Raw genomic sequence first — 10,406 nt, 5'->3', positions numbered from 1 at the left:
CCCTCAATCCCCCCTCCCCCTCTTCCTCTGCAGGTTACACGAGCGCCATCAGCACGCTGACCAGTTGTTTACAAAATTAAATAAAAGAACGCCCATTACAGTGAGAAGAGTTATGTGGTGCTCAGGAACTGGGAAGGACTTCATTGTGTAGGTGAGTGCCGGCCTGTTTTCTAGTGTCATGCCGCAGGCTTTTGGCCCGCCACCTCTTGCTGCAGCTGAAGCTTTTGAGCCTTATGGGCGTTGCGCGACTGGACACCTCCCACTTCGCAAACTCTGCTCGGAAGGAAGCGAAACTGAAACTAACCTCACGTCTTCCTCCTCGGCTGTGTCATGGCTACAGAAAACCAGCTCCGGAGCCTGAAAGAAGAGGCGACCTGCTCCATATGTCTGGAGTATTTCACTGAGCCCGTGTCTGTGGAGTGTGGGCATGCCTTCTGTCTGTCCTGTATCTCTGCGTACTGGCAGGGGTTGCAGACAGACTTCTCTTGTCCGGAGTGTAGAGGAACATTTCCGAATAAAACCCTCCTCCCTAACAAGCAGCTCGCAAACGTGGCCGAAAAGATAAAACAGCTTCAAACACTGACCACGGAGCGATACTGTGCAAAAAGCACGAGGAGAAGCTGAACCTGTTCTGTGACGATGACCAGGAGCCCATCTGCGTCATCTGTCGCGAGTCCAAAGACCACAAGGCTCACTCGGCGCGCCCCATTGACGAGGCTGCCCAGGAGTACAAGGTGAGTCTCACCCCTGTGCAGGATTGTACATGTGTGGCAGGCGCACAACGCCCGTTAGGCTACAAGGGCCAACGCCCCAAATCCACCAAGTCGTTTTGAGTCTCACCCCTTGATCCACACACAAGAGGCTGACCGGAGTACAAGGTGAGTCTCACCCCTTGATCCCCACATAAGAGGCTGTGCAGGAGTACACGGTGATTCTCACCCTGGAACCCCTCCACATAAGAGGCTGTGCAGGAGTACAAGGTGATTCTCACCCCTTGCTCCCCATTCAAGAGGCTGTCCAGGAGTACAAGGTGAGTATCACACCTTGCTTCCCATTCAAGAGGATGTGCAGGAGTACAAGGTGAGTTTCATCACTTGATCCCCACATAAGAGGCTGTGCAAAAGTACAAGGTATCTCACCCCTTTATCCCCACATAAGAGGCTGCCCAGGAGTACAAGGTGAGTCTTGCCCCTTGACCCCCTCATAAGAGGCTGTACAGGAGTACAAGGTGAGTCTTGCCCCTTGACCCCCTCATAAGAGGCTGTACAGGAGTACAAGGTGAGTCTTGCCCCTTGACCCCCTCATAAGAGGCTGTACAGGAGTACAAGGTGAGTCTCACCCCTTGCTCTACATTCAATAGGCTTGTAGGAGTACAAGATATGCGGCAGGCGCACCACGTCCATTGGGCTACAAGGGCTTAACTCTCCCCCACACCCTAGTCCATAGTTTGTCCCAGCCTAGGCTGCTTCAGTTTACAGGGCGAAACAATGCAGCAGTTACCACACAATGCCTTTACAAGGCATCTTTTAACACGCAATGCCATTTTCGTGCATCCTTAACCATGCAGTGACTTAACCACACAGGTCTTTTCCCATGCCTATGCCTTTACCACAAATGCCATTACGATATGGTAAATATACAGCAGATAATTGTGTGTATATATTACCTACTTGCGGTCGCCAGTAGGTAGTTAGGACCTTGTTTCTATTCAAAAAGTGTTTTTTCTCTTGCCAATATTTTTTGCACTGTATGACGAATCTTCGTGAAATTTTCAAAACTAATGGCCAGCTCACTTCAGCTGCTGTGTTGAAAGTTTTAAGGTGATTCGTCAAGCGGGGGCAGAGAAATAGGGGGAGTCCCAAAACACTTTCTCTCTATGTTAATTTCCATAGGAAACTTTAGACACGGCTACAGCCCGAACTGCTGAACGGAATTACACCAAATTTGGAAAAAATGTAACTCTTGGTTCAGAAAGCACTCTTTTTGTTAACAGGTGTTAATACGTTCAGTAGTTCCTGAGAAATGTAAACATTTCTCATATATATATATATCCCTGCGGAGGATCCGCGAACCATCCTTAAGTTGAGCCTGCAATCTGATTGGCTGCCAATAGTTCTAACCAGGAAGTCTTGGCAGCCATCTTGTGACTCGGTAGAACCAAGTCACATGAAAAAAGATTGAAAAATTATTAAAAAACAACAAGAAAAGGAGGTACGGGTGGTTTTTTCAGTGAATTTCTAAGGTTTTTTAAATGCTAATTTCGTCCCTTAAACTTGTGTATTTTTTCAGTGAAAATAAATATATGACCAGGCTGTGAAAATAACCACACTGGAAAGGATTTGTGACTCAGACATCGTTTGTTTCTGGAAAATATACGAAAAGATTTGGTTCGAGATTTGGTGTTCGCGACCCTTTCTGAGCCCGCCACCCCAAGTGGCTGGGGTTTCTGCGCGGCAAACTACTGTGGAATATATATATATATATATATTATATAACGAAAATCGCCATTCAAAATTTTCCTTCCTTGGCAAGAACAACGAAGAGAGGACCCAAAATCTGGTGCAACATCCTTAGTGCTTTATTGTGGAAATAATCAGCCAGCAATCCGCCATGACACGTTTCGCCTCCACCAAGAGGCTTGATCACATGACGTGCCACAAACACAAATGAGGGCATTAACCCTTTAAGTGCTGCGAACGTCCAACGGTCGTCGCGTGCACTACCTCGCTAGTGCTGCGCACGACCGTTGGACGTCCGAATCCCGTTAGCGCGATCGAACGTCCGCACTGGGGCGGAATGTTCGACGCGCTAAACGGGTTAATAGTAACAAAAAGTGCGCGAAACAAGCTGCTCCATTTAAATGCATAGAAAGTGAAGAAATCCTATATATATACAAGGCATTATTTGGACCAAATATAAGACATAATGTCTGTAAAAAATCATTTGCATCATCTATAAATACCAAATAGAAAAATATATTTATATAAATACATTTTGATGTTTAAAAATTATTGTTATATATAAAAATATATATTGAACAATGCAGGTGAGATCAGAAGTGGTGGGCCAGGGTGGGATGTGATTAAAAAAGGGAGGGGGAGGTGGGGGATTCAGCAGTGAGGTTTAGGCATCTGGATAGGTGGCAATGGTTGGGAGGGGTGAGTGGGAGAGGTGGTGGAGATTGGCGTGAGGAGTGACTAGGAGAGGTTTATCTGAGAGAGGGTGGTAGGAAACTGGTAATTGGTAGATGCATTGCATAGTGGGGGTGGTCAGAAGAGGCAGTGCATCAGGAGAGGTGGTGCAGAGTGTAAATGCAAGATGGGGATATAGACAAATACTGGGAGGACTGGGGTCACTGCGAGTCGTGACGCAGCTTCGGGAGGGAAGAAAGTGATGAATTGGAAGAGGTGTGGAGCTTATCACAAGAGGAAGGTTAGTAAAGCAATGTAATGCTAGGGGTGCAGACACACAGGAGGTTTCAGATAAAAATCTACCTGGAAGCATCAAAAAGACCCCTTGAAGTGCACGAGCTTCCCTGCAAGTTGCCTGTGGTGCTGCAAACGTCCATTGCTCTTGTCTGCTGATAAGTGAAATCTGCCATGTCGCTAAGCAACAGCCACATGGAGACAGCAGCATGAACACACTGTGGTCCAAGGAATCCAGCTTACCTCATGGGCCAGAGAGGGGATGTGTTTATGGCGCTCTAATCACACCAGGACATCCAAATGCATTCATTGGGAGGGAGCTTCGAAACACGGGCTGGAAGGGGCGACTGTGGGCTGGAAGAAGACAGCATGGCCTGGGAAGATGAGCGGGGTCGGAGGGCTGGGGTGGGGGATAAGGTGAGGGGGATAAGGTGAGGAGAGGCAGACCGGAAGAGGATAACCCAGCCCGTGAGTAGCAAATATATGCCAGGGGAGAACAAGCATTGGCCGGGAAATGAAATAATAAAAAAAACGCGAGTTGGAGCAAGCGTGTGATGAAAAAAAGTGCTGTGCACGTCGCGTGCTTTTGCGCGTGAGGGTAAGCTGGTGGCTGCTTTGGAAGCACTTCCAAAAGCGGCTTACGAAATGTCTCACTAGATCAGCGCATGCGCTGGGCTCTAGCGAGACCTAAAAATGGGGGAAAGCTCACCTAAAACATCTTGTATACTTCAATAGGGATGCCATCATTCCTGCTAGCCTTAGCACTAGCCATACCTTTTTGTATTTCAGTTAGTTCTACAGGCACAATAGACTTATTCAAGGCTTCTATATTATCCCTAGTAATTTGTGGTAGCTGAAATGGCGAATTAACTTTCTAAATCCTGTGGGCCCACTTCTGTATTTCAGCATGAATTTGTTTAAAATGGAGAAGAAATATTTTTGCTGTCCTATCTTTATCTTCTACCATAATTGCAGTATTTGCGTCTCTTATTTGTATGATTATTTGCCTTTTCTAATGCGTTTTAGTAGACCATGCTAAATATTAGCATTTTTATGCTGGCTTCCTTCATACACTGTCTACACCTCCCAGTTCAATGTACTCGTAAACAGAATGCTAACTCCCCGAACTGCCCTATTGGCCGAAGCAAATTACGCTTGTGAATATTTCCTTGGCAACAGCAGTTTGAGAGTGTTTGACTTAAAATGCGTTTCCTGCAAAATGATTACCTCAGGAAAAAGGAACCCAACCATTTTATCAGTGCCCCACTTTTTATGTGCATTTAAAAGACCATTTACATTACAGGAGATTATCTTTATTCTTTGTGGCATTCCTTAAATTTAACCATAACACCATTGCTTATGCAGAAAATACATGGATTATTGAATGAGCGCATGAGTGGCGGATGGATTTCAGAATGAGTGGTAGATGGATGATTGAATAAGGGCATGTTAGAAATGGGTTTTGTGGTTGGCTGGGGTTTGCACCTATGCCACCACTCAAGTCAGGATAAGGGGATTACATGTCTGAAATAACCCCTGTTCACCCCCTTGGTAGCTTGGCATGAGCAGTCAGTCTTATCCCAGAGGCAATGTGTAAAGCATTTGCACATAACACACAGTAATACAGTGAAAACACTACAAAAGGACACCACACCGGTTTTAGAAAAATGTCCAAAATTATCAGTGTAAAACAAGTCCAAGACAATACAAATCTAACAGTAATCCATAACAGCAATAAAGCAAAAATAAACTTTATATACAGTTTCTTGAAGTCGATAGCTCAGTCCGGGGCTATCATGGCATCATGAGCAAACAAATCTAATACTTCTGGCCGACTGCAGCATAGTGGACCAGATATGGTGTCGGAAAGACTTGTAAAACTGTACTTTTAGAGGTGCAGAGTGTCAGACCTTGCGATGCACTTCGGAGGAGAGGCATCGACTGGTGTTGAATCCGGGAGTCTGTGCAGATGTCGTCGGGCCCTTGAAGTCACACGTGTTGCAGTTCGAACTCCTTGAGTTTGCAGTCAGGAGCGCTGGCGTCAGGGCTGCGGTGTGAAGTGCAGTGGTGAGGCATGCAGTGTCCTCAGGTCACAGTGCGGGCAGTGGTGTTGATGAGACCAGGGCTGCAATGTGTAGTGGGGCGGTGCTCATCTGTGTGCTGGCAGGTCAAGGTGCAAGCAGCAGCGGTTTTGTTGCTGAAATGCCCACTCCGGTAGACTCAAGGCTGTGATGCGAGATGGGGCAATGCCTCGTGCAGGGCCCACAGGTCGCAGTGCAGGCAGTGGCATTCGTTGATGACCTGGAGTTAATGGAGCTGGTGTCGTTGGGACAAGGCTGCGGTACAATATGGTGCATTGTGTAATTTACGAGCGGTGCCCCAATCCACGGTAAAAGCAGCGGCATCGATGACAGTGTGGAGCGTCATCGTCGGTCAGACCAGGGCTTTGGTGTGAAGCGGGATGGTGCTCCATGTTCTCTACGAGCGGTGTCCACAGGTCACTGTGAAAGCAGTGGCGTCGGTGATACCAGGGCAGCAGTGTGAAGCGAGGCAGTGCAGATTGTGGTGCCCACAGGTCACGGTGCAAGCAGTCTCCGATATGTTTTCATAAAGTAAGGTTGAAGATCCCACCTGCCAGGCGGTAGTTGGCGATCTTGTTCTCGATATAGTGGCTGATTAATGCTCCCCTCTCACGATTATGTTGATGTTTTATTTAAAAATCACTGCCATTCTTGCATATCTTTGGAAAGCACTGATATTATTCCTAAAACATATGGGGACAAAGAAATTGACATGCTTGGTTTTCTCTTTTATGATCTAATCTGCTTAGGTATAAAAATTCACTCTAAAATGTTTGCGGCCATTAAAGGAAAAAATATTGTAGGATGGTAAGACTTGGCTAGAGTTGGTTTCAAATTATTTCCGGGGTCAGTCCATTCCTGTGCAAATTAATTATATCTCTGTTTCTTTAGTTTTGGAATGTTTGGATGATGATGTCAAGAAAATTATTTAGGATTATCCTGAAGTCTTTGGTCCCACCATTGGGTAAATTTCAAAATTTAAACATGTAATTAAATTAAAACACAATGCAGTTCCTGTCTCTCACAAGCCCAGATCAATCACGTTTTAGTGTCTGGGATGATTTAAAAAAAGAACTTGATAAGTTGGTCTTTGAGGGCATCATTATGAACACAGATTCATCTGCATGGTCAGTCCTATTGTAATTGTTAAAAAAAAAAGGATGGAAGTATCCACTTCTTTGTGGATTTACGCTTCCTCAATAAGAACATTTTAGTGTACTGTCGTCCCCTCCCCAAAATACAAAACCTCTTAACTGGCATTCAGGGCTCCATGTTTTTTACTCTTTTGGCTCTCCGTTCAGCCTACCACCAAAATCCACTTTTCTCTGACTCCTCTGATCTAACTACATTTGTAACTGTTTTGGGGCTTACACATTTCTAAGATTACACTTTGTCTTGGCCTCTGCGTCCAGTGTATTTCATAAATTTATGGGCCACATTTTAATGGGTATTAGTTCAGGCCAGGTTTATTTAAATTTAAGGGTGTTTGAGTTACTTTAAGCTCTGATAAATGTAAGTTTTTTGCACATTCAATCGAATATTTAGGTCACACTGTTTCTTTGACAGGTATGAAACCAAAGTTATCTCTCATATAAGCCATCTCACAAGTTCCTGTTCCAAAAGATAAAGACTCCCTCAAGTCATTTTTAGTCATGACTGAGTATTATTCGAGATTTATTGCAGGTTATGCTCAGATTGTTCAACGTTTACGTTGTCTCCTTAAATAAAATGCAAATTTTAGCTGGACACAAGAAGCACAAGCTGCAATTGTTTTGGTCAAAGAATTGATTGTCAAGGCCCCTCCCCTGTCTTCTTTTGCTCCTAGTCATACTTTTTTTTTTGTTCAAATCTGTTTTCATTTTATTGTACTTGGCATTACATATCAATGAAAGGCAAGGTGTCACATCAAGAGCCATCTGTACATTACTCCGGCTATTCATGCTAGAAGTGTACCATTTAACTTGAGTGTGGAACGAGACATACATTCCTGTGCCTTCGCTGGTACAGAGTCAAGGTTAACCCTCCCAAACAGTTAATTTCACAGAGGATAATGTAACAGTACATTAATTGCTTGGGCTCAATAGTGCGTATTTCGGAGTCCTTTCACATCTCTCATCAGATACAGTTGAACAAATGTTGTGGTCAAAACAATCAAAACCAAACTAACCATGGCAGCATTAGCCGATGTCTGTGCCATTAACACCCCCCATGCCCCTTCCCCCACCTCTACCCCACACCTCATGGCATCAGCCTGACAGTAGCTCCCCCTCGATTGGCTCCGGCTATGCCCACCCTAGGCGTTAAGTGAGGTATATACCTGCGCCTGATATTACTGCTGACTATTGGCGGGGTGTCCGACCCTCCCTGCGTGTTCGCATCAGCTTTCCAAGGATTTTCCCCTAGGACTGTCCCTCCCTGCCTGTCACGGGGCCTGGAGCAAATCCCCCCATTGGGCAGCCACAGGCGCCCTCCTCGGTCCCGTCGTTTCTTCCCACAATATGGCAAGTTCTTTTACTTTGGCCCAAGCCAAGAGTGAGTACCTCCAGGCACATATATGTGGTGGATCGTGTACTTTCCACCGCTTAGTGAGGAGGCGCTTGCCAACCACTAATCCCAGGTCAAGAAACCTAGATGTGACTTTTGTGGCCGGGGTTCTACGGAAATGGTGCAAGAGGTAACCGGTCCTCGGAAGCTTGTTTCCGGTCCAGGGAAGGCATGGTTTGGCAGTTCGGGCTGGACTGTTCCCATGAGGCACAGGGTCAGACTGATTTGCATATGGCCATGTCTGAACTGGGGTGGTGTGGAGTGCAAAAAAACGATGGATTTAGGCCCAGATCTCTCTACTGGGGTGAATGTATGACATTGTTCTGCATTCTGTCCATCAACTGTGGTTTTTGCAAGAGGTAAGCAGGCCATTCAAAGGGGATGTCGCGTCCTGTGCATGTGTGTAACTGCTCACTGACTGCGCGCCAATAGGTATGTAGCCCAGGGCAATCCCACAGCATATGCAACAGTCCCGCACCTGGTACTGAGCAGCGAGGGCACACTGCATCTGCGCGGTGAAAGTATTTGTTAATCATCTCGGGTGTAAGATATGCTCTGTGGACTATAAACAATTGTATTTGTCTGAATCTCATATTTCTGGGTATGCGGACTGGGCTCTTCAACACTTTTTCCCATTCCCTATCTTCCAATTGGCCCCCTAGATCTGTTTCCCACAGCAGAGTGGGCCCAGGCTGGACGTTGCGTGTGTTTCTTAGTGACGCTGCAAACCAGCAGACTAAATGCCAGCCCTGCCCCATAACGTGAAGGTACTGTATGGTAAGGTGTTGGCTCAGTTCTGTAGTCAGGTCTCCCCATTTGGCAGTTATTGTCGCAACCAACGATCAATGCCTGAGAAATTGCCCCAGCGGTAGCCCTGTGTCTTCAGTTAGGTATTCAAATGGTAGAAGTGTGCCCTCCCGATACAGATCTCCCAGTGTCTGCATGTCAGCTGCATGCCAGTCCCTGAGCTCAGTATGCGTGAGTACTCCGGGCACGTTATGGGATCCCTCCAGAGGTATTGCTGGCGCATAGGGAGTGAGCGCTCTGGTGAGGTAGAGGCTACGACGGTAGCACTTATACGCCACCGCCAGAAGGAGTGGCTTCAGCATTGTGGTTTTGGTGGCTGGATGAAAGAGCCTGTTTATATGCTCCAGAGACAGGGGGGTAGTGTGGTCACAGTGTCATCGTGACCCTTATCTGCAAGCCATCAAGAGATCCACTGCAGTTGTGCGGCCAGGTAGTACTGCTCGAAGCAGGGCACAGCAAGGCCCCCCTGGTCAGTCGACAGGTACAATTACGCCAGTGTCGTTCTATGTCTGGCGTTCCCCCAGAGAAAATCCCTGAGTAAGCTAGTGAGTGTGGCGAAGAAGAATGCCGGAATGTATAGAGGGAGATTAGTGAAGTAGTACAGGAGGCGGGAAAGGATCACCATCTTGGATAGTGCCACTCTGCCAGTGACCATCAGTGGGAGTGTGCGCCAGAAGTGCACCTGAGACTTGAGTGCCGCCAAGGCCCTGCCTAGATTGCTGTCAAATAGGTCAGTCGGTTGATGGTATATCTGGATACCCAGATAGCAGAAGGTGTCCTCCCTCCATTGTACCCTTATATTGTTTAGTGTGTAACCCGGGTCTCTGCTGCCTTACACAAATGCATAGTTGCAGGACTTTCCAGCATTGACGTTGAGCCCCGAGATGGTAGCGAAGTCACGCAATATATCCGTCAGCAGAGTTGGTATATTCTCTATGTCCCTTACATATATCAGGAGATCGTCGCCATACAGTGACACCTGGTGTACCGCGTCACCCAGGGGTATTCCATCTCCTAGAGTCGCACGCAGTGCTACTGCCAGAGGCTCTATTGCCAAAGCAAACAGGAAGGGTGATAGCAGGCACCCCTGCCTGGTGCCCCTGCATATTGGAATAGTGTCAGAGATGTATGGCCCCAACCGGGTTCTTATTTAAGAGGCCAACCATCTGAAGAAATCCTAGCTCATATTTCCAGAGCACTGCCGCTAGATAATTCCATTCAAGACAATCAAACACCTTTTCTAGGTTTAACACAAGGCATCCCGCTCTGGGCCACGCTCTCACACTGTTCTGACGCCACTCTAAAAAACCTTAGCAGATTTAGGGACGTGCTACGTTTAGGCACAAATCCATTTTGGTCACTGGGGGCTAATTTGGGGACTAATTCGAGTAGTGCCAAGGGTCTATAGGGACCCAACAGCCCTGGGATCTTATCTGTTTTCAGCAGGGACACTAGGTAGGCCTCGCGCATCGAGTGTGGTTGCGTGTCCTCCTCTAGAGCTGCATCGTAGAGTGCGTGCAACTGCTGCACCAGAGATTTCTGATATGCT

The 10,406-nt window shown here is 46.8% G+C and overlaps 1 long non-coding RNA gene across 1 annotated transcript in view; it reads left to right on the top strand.

Annotated features, from left to right (window-relative positions):
• The first annotated feature begins 313 nt into the window (after window positions 1-313).
• The window catches only part of LOC147663134 (uncharacterized), a 76,674-nt gene continuing 66,581 nt past the window's right edge, over window positions 314-10,406 (top strand). Inside the window, exon 1 of the long non-coding RNA XR_015305427.1 lies at window positions 314-734. This is a non-coding gene — a long non-coding RNA (uncharacterized LOC147663134). The remainder of the gene's footprint in view (window positions 735-10,406) is intronic.

The sequence above is a fragment of the Lissotriton vulgaris genome, unplaced genomic scaffold, assembly GCF_964263255.1.
Source record: "Lissotriton vulgaris unplaced genomic scaffold, aLisVul1.2 SCAFFOLD_4645, whole genome shotgun sequence".
In the NCBI taxonomy this organism is placed as follows: domain Eukaryota; kingdom Metazoa; phylum Chordata; class Amphibia; order Caudata; family Salamandridae; genus Lissotriton; species Lissotriton vulgaris.
This window is presented reverse-complemented; position numbering and strand designations above follow the sequence as displayed.